General features: G+C 45.9%; 1 long non-coding RNA gene across 1 annotated transcript in view; it reads right to left on the bottom strand.

The window, feature by feature from the left end:
- Nucleotides 1-282: 282 nt before the first annotated feature.
- Nucleotides 283-25330, bottom strand: part of LOC122474630 — a 42660-nt gene continuing 17612 nt past the window's right edge. The window contains exons 2-3 of the long non-coding RNA XR_006294959.1: nt 3668-3951; nt 283-1641 (exon numbers count right to left, since the gene is read on the bottom strand). This is a non-coding gene — a long non-coding RNA (uncharacterized LOC122474630). The remainder of the gene's footprint in view (nt 1642-3667; nt 3952-25330) is intronic.

Genomic DNA, 25330 nt, shown 5'->3' with positions numbered 1-25330 from the left:
AAGCCCAACAGTGTCATCTGCAAGGGCACGCAAGCAGCAGAGTTTCCCACATTATCCACAAACATGTGTAAATATCACGACGGCTCATAATGTAACCAAGAAAATCACTTCCCATTGTTTCCCCTTCAGTGATATTTTCTGCTTGGCTGAGTTTGCTTAGCACACTGGAAAGGCCAACTCATCAGTTCTTGTTGTTAATCAAGAGCAGTAATTGTCCGAGTTCAAAGCCTCCTGACTTAGACTCTGCTGAATAGGATAACAAGTTCCAAAAATGCTAAGTAGTAGTTTCTATAAATGGGACTTTTTAATAGGGAAGGCCCCTGAAGAGGGTTTGGAAAGAAAACCTTTCTGTGAAGTGGAATTAAAACATTGTGCATACTTTGTAGAGCATGGCAGATACATTCCCGAAACTCGTAGAAATTCTTACAGTGTGGACAGTGCGGATGCAAGCTAATTTTCTCATTTGCTCTGTGAACTCGTGTGTCCGATAAGGCAGTGCCAGCTGATGCAACAAACATACCCTATAACTGAAATGTCTCCACACAAAAGCATACACCTTTCACTCACATGACGGTTAAATGTGGGTGTTCCTGGTAGGGAGGCAGCCTTCCACAAAGTGACTCAGGGATCGAGGTCCCTTGTATCTTTTGGCTCTGCCATCTTTATGTGTAGCCTCCAAAGTTGTTTGTCTGCATCAAGGCTGCAAAAAAGATAAGCATCTGGAGTATCATGCCTTGGAAGATTTCCACGGGCAGGGCTGGAAATGGGAGACATCTTCACTCACATGCTATCGGCCACAACTCTGTCTTGTGGCCAGGCCCAACTGCAAGAGAGGCTGAGAAATGTAGTCTACCTGTGTGCTGAAGAAAAAGAGGAAATGGGTCTGGGGATAGTTAGCCAGGCTGTATCTTCATGACGCCACGAATTCCAGAGCATTTCAATCTCAGCTTCACTCAGCTCTTTCCTGCCACCTCTGAGGCAGTGAAGGACGAACAGCCTGAAGCAAAGGAATGGCATGAATATGTCCTGCCCTCTCCACTCCTCACCTTTGCCCTACCCTCGCCTGGACTCCAACTGACACCAGGTTTGGAGAACAAGTGTATTCCTGGCCTGCAGGTACTGAAGGAGTCCCACCGCTTGTCACCTGCAGCTTTGCTCCTGGTCCACTCTGACTCCTGGTCCGCCCTGCTTCCCAATGCAAGACTCTTCGAGTTGAGCTCTGATCAATAATACCCATTAGCACTTATTAACCACTGTTTATCAGGTGCTGAGACTTAGTAGAATTTTTCCTGTTGTCCCCACATTGCACAGCCAAGACCCAAAATTGAAACCCAAAATTCTTGGAGCCTCTACCAGTTGGGTCCAGTCACCTTCTACAGTGCTACCTGAGAGATGACAATTTAAAGAATGACTATCAGTAACATCCTCCTACCTTCATCCCTCCAGTACAAATATAAGAAGACTGAGACAGAAACAGGTGGCCAGCTTGGGCAAAATGCAGGTTCAGGTGTCCTGGGACAGAACTGCTGCTTCCTATCTCCAAGAGCATCCCTTGGAAGTTTGGAGATATTTTCAAGAAACGAAGACTGGAATTTCACTCCTTGTATGGCCTGAAGATTTGGTGACCTGTGCCTGTGTTTACTGAAGAAGGGGAAAGGAAAGCAGACAAAAATATGGGTAAGCCTTATGGGTTGTGGGGCACTATAGTTACTTGTCACCTTTACAACGCCTTACTGGAACCCTGCCCCAAAGAGCCTCTCCCTGGTGAGGGGACATGTGAAGGCTGTCAGCTGGAGGCTGTGTCATGTGGTGTGTGATGACCATCTTTGGTGGGGCTGGAGGAAGGAGAAGAAGCAGAGTCAGATCTCCCACATCCAGGAGTCAGGGAGGGGAGGCACACAGGCTTTCCAAATTATGGTAAAGGTGAGGAGAGTCTACAGATGTTATTAAAGTCCCTAACCGGGGCGCCTGGGTGGCGCAGTCGGTTAAGCGTCCAACTTCAGCCAGGTCACGATCTCGCGGTCCGTGAGTTCGAGCCCCGCGTCGGGCTCTGGGCTGATGGCTCAGAGCCTGGAGCCTGTTTCCGATTCTGTGTCTCCCTCTCTCTCTGCCCCTCCCCCGCTCATGCTCTGTCTGTCTCTGTCCCAAAAATAAATAAACGTTGAAAAAAAAAAAAGTCCCTAATCAGTGGACTTTAAGTTAATCAAAGGGGAGATTACCCTGGTGGGCCTGACATAAGTAGGTGATTTCTTTAAGAGTATCTAGATGTCAGAGAAGCGGATGCCCTACTTTTGGCCTTGAAGAAGCAGAGCGTCATGTTGTGGAGAGGGCCATGTGGCAGGGAATGGTGGGCAGCCTCTAGGAGCTGAGGGCATCAGTTGTATAACCACAAGGAACCAAATTCTGTCAATAATCAGTGAACTTGGAAGAGGATCTCAAGCCTTAAATGAGATTGCAGCCCCAGCCGATATTTGAGTTCAGTCTTGTGAGGCTTCAAGGAAAGGACCATACTCCTGACCCACAGGAACTGTGAGATAATATATTTATGTTGTTTTAAGCCACTGAGTTTGGGGTTGTTATGCAGCAATAGAAAACTAATACAGTTTCTCTGCAGGTTATGGGAGCTACATAAAGATGCTGTCTAGTTGGGAGGATGAGGGTAGAATATCAGTATTGAGTTACGTTTGAGACTAAAGTTCCAAAAAGAACAGGACTGAGTGTTAAATTCCAGAATGAAACTGCTCTAATAACGAACTTACTAGAAAGTTCTAAAATATGCCTAAGATGTCAGTAAAGAGACTGCTCCCCTACCAGAAAAGGTGGGGGAGGGGATAGTTCCATAGAGCACAGCTGGAGCAGCTGGGGGAAAAGTTAAACCATGTTCATACCTCAAAGAATTGTGACTCCTTAATAAATGGATTTCACATGCATTATCTCATTAAAATCCTTACATTAACCCTATGAGGTAAGTACAATTATTAGGATCCTCACTTTTACAGGTGAGGAAACTAAACCTGGAGAGCTCAGATATCTTGCCCCAGCTCACACAGCTGGTGAACAGTGGGGTCAAGATAAGAAGCCAAGCTCTGTGACCCCAGAGCAGAGTCTCTGAGAGTCATTGCACTCTGGCTGTGGGCTGAGTTTGTGAGTGCTCAGTGCCCTGGTCCAGCCACAGACAGTGAAGTCCTCATGGAGACACCAAGAGGATTTTGTTACTCCTCTTAAGAAAAGTACTCCCTGGGTGATACCTCTGGGCAGAGTTTCAGGGTTCCCTTATCCTAACATGCCTAACCTTGGCACTCCTTGGGTTCAGCTGAATGTTGAATCCAGGGAAAACTACAATTCCAGTCAAAAACCGTGAATCAACTGGAATTTCTGGGAACCATCAGGGTCTGCATTTTTAAAATGAACTGCCCGTTGTTTTCTCCTTCCTCCAGCCAATAAATGCTCCTTGATTTCTGCTCCATGCCAGGGTCTGGTCTGGGCACCGGGGCTGGGGACAGAGATGAATGGAATATGAACCCTGCCCTCATGGAGCTCCCCCTCTGGTAGTGAGGAGGCAAACCATATCAGGACAATGGTTGCACGAGCAAGTGGTGTCTGTGAGGTGCTGTGGGACACCCAGGAACGACAAGCAGGCACAGGATGTGGTAACAGTCATCATCACCTTTGCTGAGCAGTTAGGATGTGTCAGCTCGCCAGGTGTAGCTGCCACAGCCCTGGAAGAGGGGCCTCTATCTTCCCCAGATGCGCAAACAGGTTCGGAGGTTGGCGTGTTTGTCGTTTTCCTCCTTTTCCACAGAGAGATTAAGCTGTCCCAGGAGGAGGTGGGCTGAAAGAGGAGCTGAATGGATGTCCATTTGGCAACATTGAAAAGGTTCCTCTGAGAGTGACTGGACTGGGGGCCTCCAAGGTGTAAAATGGTGTTTCATTCATTTTTAGGTCTTTGCACTAAAAAAAAGATAACACATACTTGTGTGAAAAAATCCAGAGCAAAAAAGTAGGCAGTAAGTCTCATTCCCACCTCTGAAGCCCCCAGTTCTTTCCCATGACTACAGTCTCTTTTTATTCTTCCAGAGATAATTTATGCATATATAGACATCATATGTATATACACATCTCTTTTTAAAAATTTTGCCTTTATTTTTAGTGAAAGAGAATGAGTTGGGCAGAGGGAGTGGGAGAGAGAGAATCTTAATCAGACTCCATGCTGAGCATGGAGCCTGATGTGGGGTTTGATCCCACAACCATGGGATCATGATCAGAGCCAAAATCAAGAGTTAGATGCTCAACCAACTGAGCCATCCAGGCGCCCCCACATCGCTTTATTTAAAATATTTTTAGTTAGAGAATCTAGTTTCTTAATAAAATTTCCTTTAAATTTTTTTAATGTTTTCTTATTTCTGAGAGAGAGAGAGAGAGAGAGAGAGAGAGAGAGAGAGAGAGAGAAAGCAGGGGAGGGACAGAGAGAGAGAGAGGGAGACACAGAATCTGAAGCAGGCTCCAGGCTCTGAGCTCTCAGCACAGAGCCTGACACAGGGCTCCAACTCACAAACCATGAGATCATGACCTGAGCCAAAGTCGGACGCTTAAATGACTGAGCCCCCAGGAATAAAATTTCCTTTTGAAAGAGACCAATGTTTTCTTGGCAAAGCTAGAAAGAATAGAAAAAAAAAATTAAAAACCCTTAAGTATTTATTTTACTACCCATATTAGAATACATCAGCTATGAATGACTGAAAAACCCAGAATAACAGTGGTTTAAACAAGCAGAAGATTACCCTCTGTCACATATGGAGTCTGGAAGCTGGTGATCAGGGCTGATAAGGCAACTTGGCAGCAGGAGGCCCACAGAGACCTCCTTTTAGTTCCTCAGCCCCAAGGTCCAAGATGTCAGCATCAGGATTGCAGGGATCAGGATAAAGGAGACAAAAGAGAACCAGCTGTCTCTTAAGTAAGGTTCCAGGAAGCTGGTACCTGACACTTATGCCTATATCCCATTGGCCACAACTAAATCACATGACCACATCTAGCTGCAAGGGAAACTGGAGAATGTGATCTTTATTCTGAGTGGCCCTATTTGTCCAGCTACAAATTTTATTGCTATGGGAAGGGGAGAGAGTGGATATTGGAACATAAGCAGAAGTTTTTGCCACACCACCTTGTCTCCATTGCCTGTATCACACTGCCTGGTTCAGAGAAGAGATTCCTTCCTTTTTATTCAACTAGTCCATACTGAATAAGCATTCATTGAATTAAATTGAAGGAAGATGGGAGATAGGACAGACTTGTATGAAGATGGTAGAGGACCCAGAGTTTCTGCTTCAGAAACTCAAGAGGGACTGGCTGGGACCCCCCCTCTACCCCCACTGAGAGAAATGGCATCTTCCTGTCCTATTCTTCTCACACCCCTGTCAGAAGGTCCTTACCTGGGGCTCAGGCTCTCCATATGCACAATGGGGTGGAGGACATAAGGTTTAATGACATGCTCTCCAGCCCTTCCATCTCAAAGTGACAATGAGTCTGTGATTCTAAATGAATCAAAGGCAAGGGACCAAGCATTGACCACAAGGACTCAGAGTCAAAGATGAGAGATCAAAGAGACTGAGGGATCTCTGGGTCTGGCCTTACCTGTGGTAATCTCCATCTCACAAAAGGGCTGAAGCCCCCAGGCACTTGATCCTGCTTAGGCAATGAACTAGATCTCAATCAACACTGGCACCAACCCAAGGGCTGGGAAGAAAGTGAAGAATGAAACTGTAGAACTCTGGCTACAATGAGGTACCTGTCATTGAAAATTACCCCTAAGCCAAAGAAGGGTCAGGCTGCCATGGCAGCAGACTGCTTGTCAACAGAAAGTGTCTGGGGGAAACTATTAAAAATAGTGGCTTGGAGGTCCATGAGGGACAAACCATGGGGAGGGGGGAGTGAGGCTCCTGCAAAGAGAAGCCTGTCTGCCTGATCAAGGAAGCTTGTTTGAGGAAGAATGATGTTTGGATGAGAACGAACCAAAGGATGTCATTATTTAGTCTTCAAATGGCTTGGGGACATTCCACAGAAAACACACTAAAAACAATGAGCTTTTCAAGAAGTCTTGAAACATTTCTTCATGAGTAACAAATTGGCTTAGGGAAAGGGAAACCAAATGTGATAAATAAAACTTCTCTGAACAGAATATAGTAACATTATACAATTCTCTAGGGTGTGGGGTTAACTGGCTTTACTTAATATTTGATAGTCATTGGGGAGAATTCCTTGTGAGGAAGATGTTAAGCCATTTGGAACTAAAGCATTTAAATGAATCAAGTGAACTTCAGTGGGGTGGGGGAGGGGTGGGAAAGGACAGACTACAGATTTGGGGGAGTAGAAGGCATACCCCAGGAGCTATGTGTAGATTAGAGATGCTCAAGGACTCCCCAGAAATTGAAGGAATCAAGGAATTGAGTAATCTTTTAAGTAGAGACTATGCCTATGGAATGTCTGGCCAATCACAGCCCTGGGTGTGTGAACACATTTATAGCGGCTCTAAAATGAGGAGGAAGGGAGGCCCTGCTGTCCGTGGTCCTGAAGCATCCTTCAGTACTTGACCAGCCAACAGTTGCTTCTCCTTTTGCCAGGACAGTAGGCTTTCTATCTAACTTCCCCAAGCAATTCTGAACCTGGTGAGGATTTTAATTTTCTATCTTATTGAAAAATGTGTGGTTTATACAATGTCGCAGAACAAATAGAATTGGGATTTATGTTTCACAACTTACATGGTTTGTTTGAGCTTTTTCTATATGTCTTCGACAGTCCTATCACATTTCTGACAGTTACATTTTTTTTTCCTTTCTGGGAAGGTGGGGAGAAGCAGAGAATAGGTTTTTCTCTCTTCTCCACTAACCTTTACTTGGGAGTATTTGTGTGTGATATATAAATTTACGCATGTGTATCTCCTATGAGAGAATATTTGCATGTAAGTGCCCAGCATGTGGGGTTGTATGTTTGTAGGTGTGTGCTGGGCTCCAGTGTGTGTACATGTACATATTAAGTGTAGTCATATTGTTTGGATACGTTTTTGTGATGTGGCAATGGCAGTGGTGGCGGCAGTGTGTATGATAGAAACAATTAGCCAATTAATTAGATGTTATTCCAATTCAGATGTCATTAGTAACCAAACCTTTCTCCTCTCAGTGTCATGCACTGATGTGTACTGGGCCTGACAGCAACTGGGAAGAGTTGAATTAGTCTCCATTTCCCAAATTCTATGTGTTTTTAATTAATTCCACATTATGTGTTTGCAAGTGCAATAATTTAATTAAATAGATGCAGAAAATACTCACTCCCAGTTATTAATTGAGATACATTTCTTCACTTTGTGTTGCAGAGTCTTCATCAGGAAGTACTATTAAATGTGACATCAATCCCAATACTTTAACTCCTTTTTCATTATTAAAGCAGATTTACAACTTTGGAGTCAGGACATTGGTGTAGGGTTTTTTGTTTGTTTGTTTGTTTGTTTTTGCTAGACATTTCCCCTATATCTGCGAATCAGCTTGTAGCTCAATGTAAATTCAGTGTAGAATTTAGTCAGTTATTAAGTGGATTTAAGTGGCTGAACCCTGGTGTAATCTGACCAGCAATGCATGAAGGAAAGAGTTGGAGGTGTAAAAAATGTCAAATAGCTTTCTCAGATGCATTAAACTATTAATAAAGATAAAACGATCTTTATGTTTGGGGTTTAGAACATCTCTTTTATGATATCGAGAAGCCACTTTGATTCACGACTCGTTGGCTTCAAGGTCTGGTGTCATTATTCAGAAGGTGTCAGGAAGAAAACAGAGACAAGCTGCTCAGCAGGGGGAGAAGTGAAAAAAGAAACCGTTTAGGACTGCCCTGGCCTGGCTGGGTTGAGCAGGGAGATGTCCCAGTGAAGGGATGATGTAAAAGGCAGCTGGCACTCATGTCCATGCCCTGTGGAGCCCTCTGTAGAGGATATCTCCACTTTCTCCAGAGGCGAGTCTGCTTAGGGCCCTTCTGGCCTCTCTGCAGAGGGGCTGGCCTGTGGCAATGTTGGGGGATATGCGGGGTATTCTCTATCTGTCCCATACCCCCACCTCTACCAGGTCATCCCCCTCTTTTATTCTCTTCCCTGCTCTGTATCCCAGGAGGTTAATCTCCATGGACCACAGCTCTCAGAGTCCCCTGGCCCTCTGGGAGGCACCAGACAGACAGTAGAGGGAGAGAAGAGTGAGGAGTCAGAAGATTTACCCCTAGTCGTTCCTTGCCTCACCCCAACTCTATGGTGACTGCTTTATAAAGTTTACATCTTCTTACAACCCCTGTCCCACGGCTCCTGCTTTCTCCAGGTTCTGGCAACAATACTCCCTCGCCCTTGCCCTTCAGGCCTTAAAGTGTGATGGCTCCCCACCGATGCCTCACTATCCCATACTGGTTTCCCTAGCTTGGCTCACAGCTCTGCAGAGTCCCGTCAGTAAACTCTCCTCGGTTGAACTCTTTGAGAGGGCCAACCATTTTCTCCTGGACCCTGACTGATTCAGGAGGTCCTCCCAGGGAACCAGACTCTGACCCTTCTGGAGCTGTGTGTACGGGTGGAGGGAGGTGGGCTGTGTCAGCAGGATGGGGGATGGGGGGTCAGGAAGAAGGAGGCTAGGCATAATGAACTTGCTGCACGAGGAATGTTGGTGTGTGAGGGCCTCTCTGTCCAAGGCTGCTCAGGCACGGCGCTGCTGGTGGTCCACCTACTCTTTCAGCTTCCAGGGCCAGGTCCTGGGCTAGGCAGGCCCTGCCCTCATGGAATTCACAGTCCAGTGGGGGACACAAGCAGACAGTTTGACTGCATGTGCTAAGTGCTATTGTAGGTAGGGCTCTGAGACGCACATAGGGCAGGCACTGGGCAGAAGGACCCCGGGGCGGGGCACAAGATTTCCTGGAGGAAGGAACATCTAAACTAAGAATGAGAAGGATAAGAAAGAGGATTGAGAAAATGGGTTGGGGAAGGGGGCACAGGGAGAATGGTATTTCTGGCAGAGAAAACAGCATGCACAAAACCCCAGAGCTGAGAGAGGGCTCGGGGCATTTGACAACTTCCAGGCCTGCAGGGAACTGAAGTGCATAAACAGAGGAGGTCAAGCTGGAGGGCGGGCAGTAGGAGATACCGAAGCCTTCCTTTTCCCCACCTTCGCTCCAAGACCTCGGAAGGGGTTCAGCCTTCATTCTGAGGGCCATGAGGGCCTTTGGAGCAGGACACAGACAGAACCAGGTTTACATTTTGAAAGGAGCCCTAAATCTACTAAGAATAGAAATGACTGGAAACTGGGTTCAAAAGAACCAAGGTGAGGGGTCTTGGCAGGGGAATGGAGAAAAGCAGGCCCACCCAATCCAATCTGGAACCCTCACTTTCCAGATGGGGACACAAGGCCCAGAGAAGGCCAGATCTTGTTCAGGTCACACAAGAAGACAATAGCCCACGATGCCAAAATCAGAGCTGGAGGGCACAGCCAGGGTCTGGAAACCACCTCATCCTGGAAGACCACTTTGGGAGGGCAGACTCTGAGGCCCTGGCCACCCACATTTCCTTGCAGCATGGGTAGTCTTTGAACCAGAGGAACCCCATCTGGCAGGACCTGGACCCTCACCTAGGTACACCCTGGGCACCTCGGCCCAGCACTGGGGGCTTGGCACAGGTGACTGGCGCTTCCCACTGAAATCATGTGAATATTAAGCTAATCAAAGACTTGCCTGGAAAGGGATGGGGCTGGGAAGGCGGCCCTAACGAGCTGCGTGTCACTCCCTCCACCCTGCGCGTCTTGCGCTGTCCCATTTGTCTGGCTGTAATCTACATTTCAAATGATTACATGGGAAGCTGAAGTGGTAGTGACAAGGATAAACGAAGCTTGTTAAACTAATAGCTGCACTAATGCCCAAATATGTGAACTTCCCGACGCAGGCCGCATCCCAGCCTGGCGGAGCTGTCAGCCCCGCTCCCCCGGGCTCCGCCGCCAGCCGCGGCCACATGATGAATGGCCCTGTCGACCAAACTCATCCGGGGCCCAATTAAACAGGCAGAAATGAACTGGAGCCGTCAGGCAGCCGGGGAGGGGGGAGGCAGGGAGGGGGTAGGCTGAGCCAGACAAGGGGGGGTGGGGGGGGTAGTTAAACCTTATACAGACGGGGAGAAGCAGAGAGAGGGGAGGTGGGGGAGAGAGAGAGCAGCCTGGGAGAAGAGAGGGCCAGAGACCTGAGAAAGAGAGAGGCAGCCACAAAGAGAAGAGATGCGGGGGGGGGGGGGGGGTACGGCAGGGGAGAGACAGAGACACACAGAGATAGAGGGAGATAGAGACACTGAGAGACTAGGGGAGGACAGACATACAGAGACACACATATACAGGGAGAGGCAGAGAGATGGAGAGATAGCCAGAGACACGTGCGGAGACAGAAAGAGAGACATCCAGGACAGTGGCACAGCAGGGAGGGCAGAGTCCAGGGTGAGGGAGAAATGGGGGAGGGGAGCGGAGGAGAAAAGAGGGCAAGAAGAGAAAATATGTCCTGGCAAGCGGGGAAGTCGTTCTGTCAGAAAATGGTCATTTAATGGTTTGCCGAGCCCGCGACAGATATGTCATCTGAGGCGGCTCGGCAGCAGTCCCAGGGCATTTCATTTATTAATTACCAGCTTCCAGCCAGCTCCCTGATCCCTTCCCTCATGCCCATCATCAGCTCAGCCCCCTGGCTGGAGGCCCCACGGGCACCTCGCCCCATTTTCCGGAGGAAGCAGCCAAGGCCAGAGAGGGGCAGTCCAGCCAGAGCCTGACGTCACAGGCTACAGATCCAGGGCTCATGCCACCCACCAGGAGGTGTGGCCTTCCCAACCCTGCCTGCCCCCCAGCCTCCCTCCCTCCCCCCACTGGGCCAAACCTCCAGGACCAAAGGTGGGGAACCCAGTGCCCCCCCACCCCAGCAACCACCTAAAGGAAAGTAGGGAGGCCAGGAAGGACACTCTCCTTTTCTTCAATACACATTGCACTTTCTATTTCACAAATACATACTGCTTGTATAATCATTTTGTTTCCTTGTTTTCTTTTATTGAAACTCATTTTTACAGGCTTCTGATCCAATCTTCTCCCCTCTCAGCAGTTCCTCGGCCTTTTAAATGGCTTTGACAGGAAGTTTCTTTAAATTCAGACTCAAGGAACTAGTCTCCATTTTTAAGCAGAGGTGAGTGCTAAGATCCTCTGGTGTGGCCCCTTGCAGATGAGAAATACTTCACCAGGAATGTTTAATAAAACAGGAAAGCACACTCACAGGTTGTATTGGTGCAAGCCCTGCCCCTCCACCCTGGGCAGCCTGCACACCTGCACACCTGCCTGCCCTCCTTCCCCTGCAACCTCCACCCACCTTCCAAGCTGGCCTGGAGCAGTCATGAGGAAGGGAAACTGCAGGATCTCCTTGATCCCAGAGAGTCAGGAGCCCTTCAGGACTCTGTGATCAAGAACCTTCCCAAAGGAAGAAAGGCACTGAAATCCCTGTTCAGAAATGATGGCCCTCAGCTAGAACTGGACTCCATCTTTCTATCAGATGTCTGGGGTAGGTAAGGCATTGCTGAGGCCTCCAGGGGTCTTCTGGGATCTGAGAAGTTGGTCTGAACCTCCGACCTCCACTACGATCCCTGAAACCTCCAGATGGCCAGCCAGGAATTTCACACGCCCTGTGTCTACTAATGAACTTGGTCCTTCTTCAAAGCTGCCTCCCTGGGTTTTCATCCCAGCCAATGGTATCTCAGCTTCTGTCCTCTGATTTGGGCGCCATCCTATGACTACTGGGTAACCAAATGCCACATAGTCAGCCTTTGGGTCTTCTCTTGTCAACTTCATAGTGTGGGCATCCATCATCTCTCTTGGGTTTAGGCACCAGCTTGGCCCCAATGTCTTCCAAACCACAGTTTAGAGGCCTTTCCGAAGGGTCAACTTTCTCTCTCACCTAATGTCCTCCAGAGTATCCCCTTGCCCTCAAGGCAGAATTCAGCTTCCTTTTTAGTCTTCAAGGCCTGCCTTCTCTTGCCCCTCGTCTCCTACTCCTGCCACGTACTTGCTCAGTGCTCCAGACATCCTGAGCTTTTTGTCCCCCAAGTCTGTGACTGGGATACTCTCCTCTGCCACTGAGACTTCTAGCAAGCTTCAGGGCAGATTGGACTTCAGAGGGGTCTAGATGGAAGTGTGCCCATGTCATGGGAGGTGTGCAGCAGCAACTGGAGGAGCACTCTCCTGGCTACTGGGGAGAAGCCTCCAGCATAGGACAGCAGTCTTGGCTCAGGGACCTCGTGGGAACTTCTAGCCCAGAGTCTCTATGACTCTGTGTATCTGCTTCTTAGAAATCATAGTTGGGTAAATGCCCTCTTTGTGAGCCCCTGTCAGCGGGGCCAGGACCAGGGCCAGGCACTTCAGGAATACTAAACTTTGGTTCAGTCTTAATCCCAGCACAAGCCTCTCTAAGTCTTCAGATAGAAGCTGGCAGGGGCAGAATTCATGTGCTCCTTGTTGGGGCATCCTGTGCTTGTGGGACCAACAGGTCTCTCCTGCAATGTGATTTAACTAACAGAGAGCGGATAGTACAGGAGTGGGCTTTATGACAGATCCATGGCTTTGTGGTAGATCCATCAGATATACCAGCAGACACCATGGCTCTCATTGTAAAACTGGGCAAACTGAGGTCCAGGGAGAGGAAAGGACTTGTCTAAAATCACAAAGTGAGCTGTGCGCAGGCCCAGAGGCAGAGCCCAGGTCACCTGAACTCTCTCTGAGGCTCCTCCCTCAAAATAACAGCACCATCAAACCCTTTGCATCAAAACCCCTTGGAGGAGCAACTAAAACCCTACTGAAAACAACTCCACAGGGGCGCCTGGGCGGTTCAGTCAGTTGGGCGTCCAGCTCTTGATTCCAGCTCAGGCCATGATCTCAGCATTCATGCATATTAGCCTTGCATCAGGCTCTGCGCTGTGAATTCAAGCCCAGCATCAGGCTCTGCACTGACAGCATGGAGCCTGCTTGGGATTCTGTCTCCCTCTCTCTGCCCCTCCCTGCTCATGTTCTCTCTCTCTCTCTCTCTCTCTCTCTCAAAAATAAATAAACATTAAAAAAAATAACTCCACAACTTCAATTAATCTTGTCATATGGAAACTATTTACTATACCTGTCTTCAAAATCTCATTTAAATATATATAATTATTATTATGCTCTCCTTAAATGATTCAGCCTCCCAGATTTCTAGGATGAATATAAATACTCTCCTATGATTTGCTCTACAGTGGACAACTGGAGGAAAGAACCATAATGGCTCTGGGTTATTTTTGTTAGCTCAGCTTTGCTTTCACTGGGGCTGTGCTCTCCTCCATTGTATGTGATTTGGCTGGGGTTGCCAGTCAATCTCAGGACGGTACCAACCATAGTACCTCCTCTCTGTGGCACCAGTGATTGGTCCAAGAAATGCACATGTGACTCATCAGAGCCAATCAGAGTGCTTCCCTGGGACTTACGTACTGACATAGAAACTCCCTCTATCTGCTGGAGTGTAAGACTAGGACTTTCAACAGCTCTTTTCTTCACCTGCATAAAGGAAGTCCAACTGCAAAGACAGATGGAAACAAACCCAAGAGATGGAGAGAGAGAGAATCCTGACGACTTGGTTTAATCCCTGGATTCAGCTGTACTTGAAACCAGGGCAATTCCCTGAAGGCACCCAGTTCCATGGCTCAATTACTTCTGTTTAGTCTTTGTTTTAGATTGAATTGGGATTCTTTCCCTTGCACATAAAAGAGTCCTAAAACTAATACAAGACCCTTTCTCATGTCAGCCTGTTTCACACAATGGTTGGCACACACACAGCTCTCTGCTCTGAGTCACTTTGAAAACAGTGCTCATAAATACATTCTGTTGCCACTAGGGAAGAAGGTCCTAGCTTTAGGACCCTGTGTCCCCCACTCCCTGCCTCTCCTGCACTGTATCCTCAGGACCTTGGGGTTACTCCTTGTGGGCAGAGAAAGAGCTGACCACTGGAACCCCAAGGGGGTATTTGGGCTCCAGGGAGGCCAGGGGCTCTGAGATCCTTTCGGGTTACAGACAAAGTTGTCTCCAGGGAGACAAAGAAGTCTCTCTCACTCAATTACTCTGATTACATCACTGTCCTGTTCTGACACCTTCAGTGACTCTCCACCACCAACAGTTGGTAAGGACCAGACTCCTTAGTCTGCATTAAAGACTCTTCACAGTCTGTCCTAGATTTTTCACCCTCTACTCTTTGGATTTCTGGGTCTTTGCTTGTACTTTCTCCTTCCACCTGCAAAAGTCCTTCCTGTCATTCCAGGCCCAGCCCAAGCACCACCTCTTGTAGGCAGTCTTTCTCATTCCCCTAGTAATAATTAAACTTGTTCTGGGACCTCCTCTAGCATGTTATCTCTCCCTCTTTTGTAGCTCATCATATAGTCTGTCTTGTACTAAATGTAGTGTTTCTTTTGCCTGGCTTTTCCCTCCTCCCACCAACACCCAGACTGGGCAACTCTTAATTCATCCTGTAGATCTCAACTCAAAGGTCACTTACTCAGAGAAGTCTTTCTTGGCTGATTCTCCCTGACAAAGTCTATTCCTCTTGTTTTCTTGTCCTTACAGCACTCTTCAACAGTGCTTATCACAGCTTAGAATAAAGTATCTGTTACTGTAATTATTTGATAAATGTCTGTATCCCCCTATTAGAATATATGCTCCTATGAGAGCTGACTGCACAGGTGAACGAATGAATGGATGAATGAACGTCTCCCTTAGCCCCTTACTAACTGGAAGCTCATTGAGATCAGAGACTATGTCAGCAATCTTTACATCCCTCATGGTTCCTAGCATGTGGTCAATAGTAGGTGGTCAGTGAACATGGTCCTACCATGTGGTCAGCAGTTACATAATTTATGGGAGTTCTAGAACTCTGCCCATGGTGCTATAATATGAACCAGGAACCTAGGGTCTCAATCCAAGCTGGGCAAAGAACTGAAAAATTTTAATAACCACAGAGGACATCCCCTAATCCAGGTACACTGGAGCTACAGAAATGACTTGAAACAAGCTCCTGTGCCCTTGGGGAGCATATAGCATAGTTGTCCTGAGCGAGTTGTTCTGACCCATCACCTCTCCAATGGAGTATGACATTGTTCTCAAGTTTTATTGCTACAAGATGGGCTTACTCAACTCCTCGGTAAACAGCATTACACAAATGCCATGCACACACATGCAAATCCAGAGTGGACAATAACCCTAGGCATGTTAGAGTGTTTGATGGGATGGTCACTGGAAAGCAAGCCAGGAGCCAGCTTTAAAAACAATATTTATTTATTACAATTGGCAGAGCAATGGAGAAAATTGCCACTTAGATAGGATTTTACATTTTGCAAAGCATTTTGTAATCAGCACAATTTTTCCCAACAATTCTCGCGGACAAGTTGTTTTTGCCATTCCCATTTGCAGGCAAGAAAGTAGTGCAGGAAAGAGAAGGAAAATGCCACGCTTCTACTTTACCAAGCACAAGCTGAAGGGAGAACTCCGGCTTAATTGAATGCAAGCAAGTACCTCTTTTGAATGTACACTATGTGCTGGGCACTGGGGATCTGGTTGTATTCAAAACTCATATAAGATTCTGGGCTTTGGCTCACTGCTGGTTTCTCTGGAAGTATATGTCCTTTGTCTCACTAAAAGAAAACTAAAACAATGTGTTTTCTTACATTGCCTCCACCTATCATTTTGCTTAGTCATCTCTCTTTAAAACTTCATGCAAGTTGTATCAGTCAGGATAGGCTAGGTAATGCTACTATAACAACAAAAAAAAGTCTCAGTCCCTCAAAACAATAAAATTTTATTTCTACCTTAAGCCATATGTCCATTGTGGGTCAGTGGTAGTGGAGGGAACAGGAGAGGGGGAGGACTGGGGAGACTCTGCTCATTGTAGGCATTCAGAGATCTAGGCAGATGGAGTGGCTTCCATCTCAAACATCACTTGTTAATATGCTAGAGGAAGAAGAGAGCTCTGGAGACTCTTGGATTAGTAGTAGTTCAATGCCCTGGTGCAGAAATGACACATATCATTTCATCACTCACATATTGGCTGAAACCAGTCACACAGCTCCACCTAACCATGAGCTACCAAAGAAGTGCAGTGCTATCTTGTGTCCAGAAAGTGGAAAGACTAGGAACATTTGGCAAACAGCTCTAAAAACTACTATGCAAGTTAAATTTCATCCCATGTCAAGAAGAAAAAGGACAGCCAAGTTCTTAGGTTTGCTCTTAAGTCTGGAAAAACACTACCCCTGTGAGTAGAAGGGATTTTCGCAACTGATTATTTGTGATTTTTTTTATGAAGGCAAAAAACACTGAGACCTGTGCAAAGACTGACTTTTACCAAAATCAAGATTTTCTTAAGATGCATTAAAGGGAAAATGTTTAGTTAATGCAATAAGACAAGAAAAATAAATAAAAGGCATATAGAGTGCAAAGAAAGAACTAAATGTGTCTCTATTTGTTGATGACATGACTGTGTACATAGGAGATCCTAAGGAACCTACAAAGAAAGAAGGAAAACTACTAGAACTAATAAGTGAATTTAAGATGTAACAATATATAAAATTGATATAAAAATCAACTGCACACCTATATATTAGAAATGAACAATCAGAAAATTATACTAAAAATAAATACCATTTATAATAGCATTCAGAAGCATCAAACAGGGAAAAAATTAACAAAAGATGTGAAATTATTCTATAGTGAAACTATAAAATAATACCAAAAGGAATCAAAAAGACCTAAATAAATTGAGTAAATTAAAAATTGAATGAAAAAATCATGGATTGTAAGACTCAATACTATCATAATGTCAATTTTCCTCAAATTGATTGAAAGATCCATTGTAAGCCCACTCAAGATGATTTTAACATTCAGAAAGACAAAGGACCAATAATAGACAAAACAACCTTGAAAATGAATTACAAAATAAGAAGACTTAACCTACCAGATTTTAAGATTTACTATAAAGCTAAAAATATCAAAACTGTATGGTTTTGGTGAAAGGATAGACACACAAATCCATGGAACAGAATAGAAGGTTCAGAGATAGGTCCGTACATTTATTGTCATTTGATTTTTAACAAAGATGCCAAAACAATTAAATGAGGAAAGGAAAAAGTCTTTGACAAATGGTGCTGGGACAAATGAATATCCATATGAAAAACAAAGAACTCTGACCTTGTGTCACACCGTACACAAAAATAAACTTAAGATGGATTATAGACCTAAAAGTAAAATTGAAAGCAGAAAGCATATCTTTGTGACCTAATGATTTCTTAGAAAGTACACAGAGTCTAAATCATAGGGGGAAAATGTGAGAAAATTGACTTGATTAAAATTAAAGCATCTGCTCATCGAAAAACCACCATTCAGAAAATAAATACGTGGGGGTGCCTGGGTGGCTCAGTCGGTGGTTAAGTGTCTAACTCTTGATCTCGGCTCAGGTCATGATCTCACAGTTGTAAGATCGAGCCCCACATCAGGCTCTGTGAGGGGCCACTGGGCATGGAGCCTGCTTAAGATTCTCTCTCTCCCTCTGCCCCTCTCCCCTACTTGTGCTGCTCTCTATTTCTAAAAAAAAAAAAAAAAGAAAGAAAAAAAGAAATAGGTAAACCATAAAATGAGAGAAGATATTCACAACATATTTATCTGACAAAAGATTTGTACCCAGAATACATAAACCCCGACAACTCAATAATAAAGACAAGCAGCACAATTTTTAAAAAAATGAACAAAAGACAAAGTCCGAAAACACACTTCACAAAAGAAGATATACAAGTGACTAAGAAATACATGGAAAGTCTTTTAACATCATTAGTCATTGGGAAAATGCAAATCACAACTGCAGTGAGATAGCACTGCACACCTAGAATGGCTAAAACACCAGATGCTGGAGAGGATATACAGCAGCTCTAACTCATACACATTGCAGTTTGGAGTGTAATATGGTACAGCTCCTTTTGAAAAGTGTTCTGTGGTTTCTTGAAAAGCTAAACATCTATCTATCCAATGGCCCAGCAAGAGCCGATTACAAATTTCTGAATATCACCAGGAAAGAGAATCGGGGTTCTTCTGGGTGACCCCAAAAGGTAAGGCTAGGATCAATGGAAAAAACAAAGTGTTAGGTTCTAGTTCCCTGAGAGGAAAAAATGTTCTAAGTACAGCCACCCCTTCCTCAGAGTTCTGCCAGAGTCCAGTGAAGGAAATATGACTGATCACACCCCCATCCCACAGACTAGCAGATTGAGGCTGGGAGAGGTCACATGACTCTGAGAGGAGGCATGGCTTAGTGGGTAAACATGGAGATTCTGAAGTCACACAGACTTTGGTTAGTATCTCCACCAATAATGAGCTGGGTGACTTTGGGTTAGTGAACCTTTCTGGTCTTTAGTTTTCTCACCTGTAAAATGGGAATGAAAATAATAAGTTATCTCATCAGATAGATTTGAGAACCAATTGAGATCATGCATGTGAAACAGCAGAGAATCTGGCATGTAGTAAGTGCTCAGTAAATAGTGGTTATTATGTTCACCCTGGAGATCCAATCAGCAAAGCGCCTGGCACCAGTGGCTTGACACAGCCTTAAGTTCACATCCTGTAAGATGGAAAACATCTGGATCTTGTGCAATGTTTGCCACACCAAGAAGGACTGCAGGCCTAATTAAAATTGCTACTCTGTTTGCATTATCAAATGTCAGGTTTTTTTTTTCTACCCACAGAGCAAAGATTTTTCTTATCAAAAATCTATTCACTAAAATGCTAATGATCGTCAGTGATTAGAAACTGCTGCTCAAAATTTGAAAGTTCCCAGTGGGCCTCTCAGACATGGCTTGTAACTTGTCAGTTGAAGAAATGTTCTCAACAAATCAAACTTTGCTGTATATGTTAAAAAAAAAAAAAAAGATTTCATTTCCTTAACGCTTCACTGTGCGGGTCCAGGAGGGACTTTTGAGTTAAGTGACAGAGACTACATTATTAGTTGTGGAGTCAGTTCTAATAGAAGTCTCTCAAGGCAAGATATTCTCAGATAGGCCCCAAAACTGCTAACAAAAGTCTGTCAAGCTTATCTTAATTTCAATAAGCATTTAGTTTGCCAAAGAGAAGCACAGTGCGCGATGTGCTTCTATTATCCTCTTTCTGTCCTTCCTCTCCGCTTTCTTCTTCCTGTGCTTTCCTCTTCAGGAGTGAGAATCTACAAGGCTATATGCTTCAACATGCAGCCAGCAGTCCCATTGCCATCAGCTGTCCTCTCTGGTCATACCTGGGTCTCTGGGGCCCTCTGACTGGGCCTACACAGCTCCAAGTACCAGATGGGCCGGTGCTGTGCTGGGTCAGTTCCTCCTGGGCTTTCAGCTGCCCTGCTACATGTGGGTAGTCAGAAACTGGAGGCTGTGACTATAACATTATCCCCACTGTTCACCGGGCCTCTTGGCCTCTGTAGGTTCCAGGTAGTTTCTAGGATATACATGACCAGACCATGGCAGAAGAGCCCCTTTGCACACAATCAGAAATTTGGGGCTGGTTTACCTAGGCATGAGCCAGCCCTGCTGGAGAACTGAATCAGAACCTCTAGGGTGGAGCCCAGCAATGTATGTCTTAAGCTCTCTGGCAGACTCTGTTACATGCTCAACTTTGAGGACTTTGGATATAGAATGATGGGGTAGCATGGGGACCTCTTGATTGAGGAGTGATCTGGATGGCTGGTCTGAGGAAGGGGCGTTCAAGGCTGAGACAGGAATGAGAAGGATTCATGTGAGGTGCCAGAGGAAAAGTATCACTTGCTGTATGGATTTGGGTCTTAGTTCTCTAAGAATTGGGAGTGACAACAGTTCTCTCATCATAAAGTTGTGACGAGGATTCAGTAGGTAAAAGGCTGAGCACAGACTTTGCCAAAATGTAAACTCACCATCAATGATTACTTTTTATTATTTAGAGCATAATATCACCAAACCACAGCTCTTGGGCCTCCAACCATAAGAAGATGGCATGGAGCCTTTTTTGGAAGCCCCCAGGCCAGCCCAGGTGCCACCCCCAGGGGTCTGCTCTGGAGTGTCACCAGGATTAAGATCACAGGTGGAAGAAACAAAGCTTCTAGGAGTCTGCATTCCAGGGAATGCCTGGATAGTTTCTACCTAGCACACCCCTCTCCTACCCATGTGGATTTTTTCTATTTTCAGGAATGCCAGAGTAGGAGGGCTTCTGTGCATTTAAGCAGTGCAGATCCTAGTAGATCTTCCCAACAAAATGAGGTGGGATACTTGGTTGAAATCAGAGATGTCCAGTCATCCAGCCAGTCATCAGCTGTACCACAAATCTTGCCCGAGAGCCTACTAGGTACACGGTTGCTGAGCTCAGGAGGCTTAGGACCTAGTTGGTGGATATACGACCCATAAGCAGTTGCTCAAAATACCAGGTAGAAAATGCTATTAGGGAGATGCTGGGCATTCAGGGGATGGGGAGATTGATTTCTGCTGGGGGGCTGGGGACACTTTCCTGGATGTACCATCCCTTCGGGACATCCATCATTACTTGTAGGAGCTTCCAAGGCAAAAGAGCTTATTATTCCCTCTTGAACCAGTTTGCTCTTGGGACTGCACATCAAAAACTCTAGTTCATAGAAATCCTCAGTTCTTAAGCAGAAGAGCAAAAGACTCATGGTTGGTTTAATCTTCCCGACAGCCCTTTAGAAGGGGAAGAAGATGTTTGAGAGCCACTCCCATCATGATTTAGAACTGGGAGGTCCTTAGGGAACGTCTGGACCAATTCTCCCACTGTAGGGATGAAGAACTGAGGCCTGAGAAAGAAGGGATGTTGCCAAAGTTATGCACTGTTGGGACAGTGCTGGGACTGGAATCACGGCCCTGTGCCCCCAACCACCACCCCCATGGGGGTAAGATCTTGGGGAGGGAGGAGGTTTGCTTGCAAACATTGGTCTGGATTTACTACCAGGAGCTCCTGGGACCCCTGTACTGGGTCTTTTTGCTTATCCATTACAATTTCTTGCCCTTGTATCCAGAACCTATGCCCACCCATGTGGAACTGGCTCCTGCCCCCAGGGGATCCAGACAAAGGCCCAGATGCTGAGGCAGGGGCCACATATTATTCATACCATTCCTCCTGCATTTGCCCTATTTTATCACCTCTGACCATTGCCCTGGACTTTGGTCCCAAGGGGCTGGGCCATTTTGTGGGATCATTGTACTTTCTGCTGAGAGCTTGATTGCTCCTCCCAGACTCCCAAGCTCTGACCCATGTTCCTGTCAGGTCTTCCCTACCCATAGCTCCTGATCACCAGGCAGGTCCTTGGCCTTTGCCTGGCTCTTCCTATCCAACCAAGGAGTGATCCCCCACCTCCAAGCTTGCCATCCTCTAACGGCTTCTCCAAGAAAGATAAAACCCTACAAACCCTACAGCGCATCAAGAAAAACTTCCTAATTCAGCACTGCTTTAAAAGTCAGGTAGATTAATAAAGCTAGAAAAGAAAAACATAAAAATGCATGTTTGACTAATGAAAATTATACTGCTTAGAGTCAATGAAGTGAACTTAGGTTAATTGATCATCCAGGTAACAACAATTATTTGCATCATTACCATGTGTCAGAGTAGCTTTGCTATGAGTTTAATTTGATGATACTACTGAGCTCTGGAAAAGTATCCTGGGCCTTTGTATTTGCCACTAATGTAGCTTCATCATCTGCTTCCAATTTTAAGTAGGAAGAGGATATATTCATTTAAAAACTTCCTGCCATACTCAGATGTCCTGACAGTTGTTAGTAAATCATTGTGTCAAAAGATCACAGGAGCCATTTTGGGTCAACCTACAGCCCAAGGAAGGATTCCACTCGTGCCTCTCTGGGAGAGGTCATCATCCAGTCTGTTGAGGACTTCTGGTGATGGGGAGCTTACTACCTACCAGGAACTCTGATCTTTGAGCAACACTAATGCAGGACAGTTCTTTCCTAGGTGGAATCCAAATCTGCCTGTGTGGCTGACACCGTTGGTCCTGCTTCTGCTGATCTAAAAGTGAGTGAACAGCCTTTCTGTCATCGTCTTCCATGTGACAGTCCTCACAGTAGCTCAAAGACATTGAGGTTACTAGGTCCCAAGAGACAGCACAATATAGTGGTTAAGAGCCTATTTGGTTTCAAGTGCTGGGTCTACCACCTGTTGGCTATGTTTATGTCTAGACAGTTATGTAATCTTGACCAACCTCACTTACCACAACTGTAAAATGGCAATAATAATGTCTGTTGCATGGATTACTGAGACGATTAGTAGGCTAATACGTGAGAGGCATTTAGGATAGTGCCTGGCACATAATAAGCTCTATATACATGCTAGCTGCCATTACTTGCTTAGTCTCACAGGCCAAATACTCTCATTGATTCACTGCTTTCCTTTTAAAGATTATTTAAGAATCCCATGTGGAAACAACTTGGGAGTCATATGAGTTTCTTAGGTCAGGTACCAGAAAGAATATAGTGTTGTTATGAAAATCAAATGGGTTATTTCAAATAAGGTGCAGAGTACAGTTGCTTAGCACATAGTCCCAATAAATATTTGCAATTATGGTTATTGGTGCTTATTTAACTATTCGAAAATAGAGAAGAGAGATTGTTGGATGACATACATGTCTCAAATCTAACTGACTTTTGAATAACTTAGATGTGTACCTAAGTGAAATGTCTTAAATAAAGATTAGGCACGTGTGCAGAAAACTGCTCTAATTACTCAGCTCGTGCAGACACATTCCTGTCTTTGGAGACCCACAAAGTCTCAGTTACCATTTCCCCCCAGGTATCGCGCTTCACGGTGATGAATGGGAACTGATTCTTGGAATAGAAATGCCATTTCCACAGGGCCTCAGCAGCAGCAGCAAAAACATTAGGTCGGTGTTTGAAATGCACAGGCTTGGAGAGAAAGCCTGGGGGTGCCTCTGAGAACACCCCCGCTCAGCCCTGAGACTCATAGAGAATGGGGAAGCCTTTCATAAGCAGGAGTTCCTGGAGCACCAGGGACTCCTGGGATCACAAGCAAAGCAAAACCTTCAGATATAGCTGTTCCAGGCACAGCACCTTTTTCTGGGCAAATAGGCCATGCTGTCTAGGAAACTCCAAAGGAATAAATGCCTCCCTTTTTCCAAACTGTTTTTACCCACACTTTTTTTTTTTCCAGCTGTTATTATTTGAGTATGACTAGACCTTCACATTCATTCTCTCATTAGACTCACAATGCCTAACTGACGCTGGTAGTTTTATTCCCATTTTATAGATAAGGCAGTTGAGACTTATTGTGTGCATGTGTAAAGTCACTATTCCAATTCTATCACTATTCCATCACTATTCCAATTCTCATTTCCACACACTCTATGAAGTTAGGCACAGCCAAACAACCTTTGGCCAATAAAATGAGAGTGGAAGTGAGGTGGCTCATTTTAAGAACTAGTAACTGAGTCACCATGCTTGCTCCACATTCCCTTAGTCATTGTAGAAGCAGTAATGACAAGGAGCTTCCATAAACCTGGGTTCTGGAGTTACTAGTATGAGTAGAGCCTGCAGCAAACCTTTAATGAAACTGTAACATGAACCAGGGATAAACCTCTGTGATTTAAAACCACTTAGACTTTGGCGCTGTTTGTTACTGCAATGTAACCTGGACTATCCTGACTGATACAGAAATATTAAATAACATATATAAAGTTACACAGCTGTGGAGCTGGAATTAGAAGCCATGTTTGTCTGATTTCAAAACTTGTGCTCCCACCTATACAGGATTACACCATCTCCTTTCTTCCTACCTCCCCAGTTCTCCACTCACTGCCTTCCCCATCCCAGCCTGCAGGTTCAGTAATGATGCTCTAAGGATAAAGCTCTCACTCCACTCTGTCTGGGAGTAAGTACTTCCCTGCCCCCTGGAAATTCTCCTGGACTCCCCATGGCTTTTTACAAAGACAGCCTGGGACCCAAGGGCAAGGGAGGAAATGAATGGAGCCCCCTCAGACTCAGAACCCTGGCCATCCTCTTGTGCCTGTTACCCTCTCTCCCATCTGGGAAGACCCTTCCCCTAAAACTCCAACTGCACTGGTTGCTCACTTTATGAACACCACTTCATGTCTTCTCATTGCCCTCCTGAAAGAGGTCTGACACTCAAGGGCCACCATGAACCGGTTCCTGCTTCCTTTCCACTTTTTATTCCTGTCTTTCCTCCACAGGAGACCCTTGCACTGGCCACCATCCATGAGCAACCTCTTATCACCCAGACCTCCCAGGCACAAACGTGTAGAAATCTCCTCCTCCCTGAGCTTTTCTGTCTTCTTCTGCCAGTCACACACACAAGCACATCAGTTGTCCCCTCCCCTCCATCCCCCAGCTCCCTGTACCCACCTCTATCAGAGAATGACTTACTCTGCCTCATCCCTGTCTGTGCATGCTCAGTCTCCCCCGGACTGAGGCCCTCAGGCCAGCGGCCACAGCTGACTTCTGTCTGCATCCCCAGTGACCCCACAAAGCCCGGCCCAGAGTGAGGGCTTCTGACACTGTGGCATAGGATGTTAACAGGGAGCTACCCGAGGCCTGAGCTTCCACAGCAGATCAAAAAGGGCGTTTTGTAATGTCCCCTCCACCTCCCTTGAACAAAATCCAGCGGAAACAAACAAAAACAAACAAAACGTGCTCTCTTCTCTAAGCCCCAGACTGGTTCTCCCCCAGCGCTGTGCTTTCAAACATCATCTGCTTTCCTGCTCCAAGGTCTATCTATCATCTTTGCCAGAATCTGTCCCTGCGGGGGCCGTGGCACGAGAATAGTCAACATTTAACACAACCAGAGCTTGTTCCATCCTGGGGGCGGTGGGGGTGGGAAGCTGGCAGGGCTGAGCACAAACGCCTACCGGGCGGGATTCTCCCGGGAGAATCTCCTCCCCCACCCTCCTCCATCCCATCCCTATTTTCCTTTTATCAAGGAGGTAGGGCGAGACCAATGCACACACTGGCCCCATTTGAATGTCCCCCTCTCCTACCCACCCTGGCCACACACCTCAGCCTCATTAAGTGTTCTTACCTACCCATCACTACACAGCAGTCAGCGGCCAGGGACTGGGGAATATAGGTCATTTTCATGTCTTCGTGTCTTTAGCTACTGTTATACCTGCACATTCACTTTACAGAAGTGCAGCTCATGGTGGAAAATCCTAACTTAAAGAATCCCAGTGGAATCTGAGGCAGCCCAAATGTTTGGAAAAG

The sequence above is a fragment of the Prionailurus bengalensis genome, chromosome D4 (genome assembly GCF_016509475.1).
Source record: "Prionailurus bengalensis isolate Pbe53 chromosome D4, Fcat_Pben_1.1_paternal_pri, whole genome shotgun sequence".
Classification (NCBI taxonomy): Eukaryota; Metazoa; Chordata; class Mammalia; order Carnivora; family Felidae; genus Prionailurus; species Prionailurus bengalensis.
The sequence above is the reverse complement of the archived record's forward strand: the minus strand, read 5'-3'. Positions and strand labels throughout refer to the sequence as shown.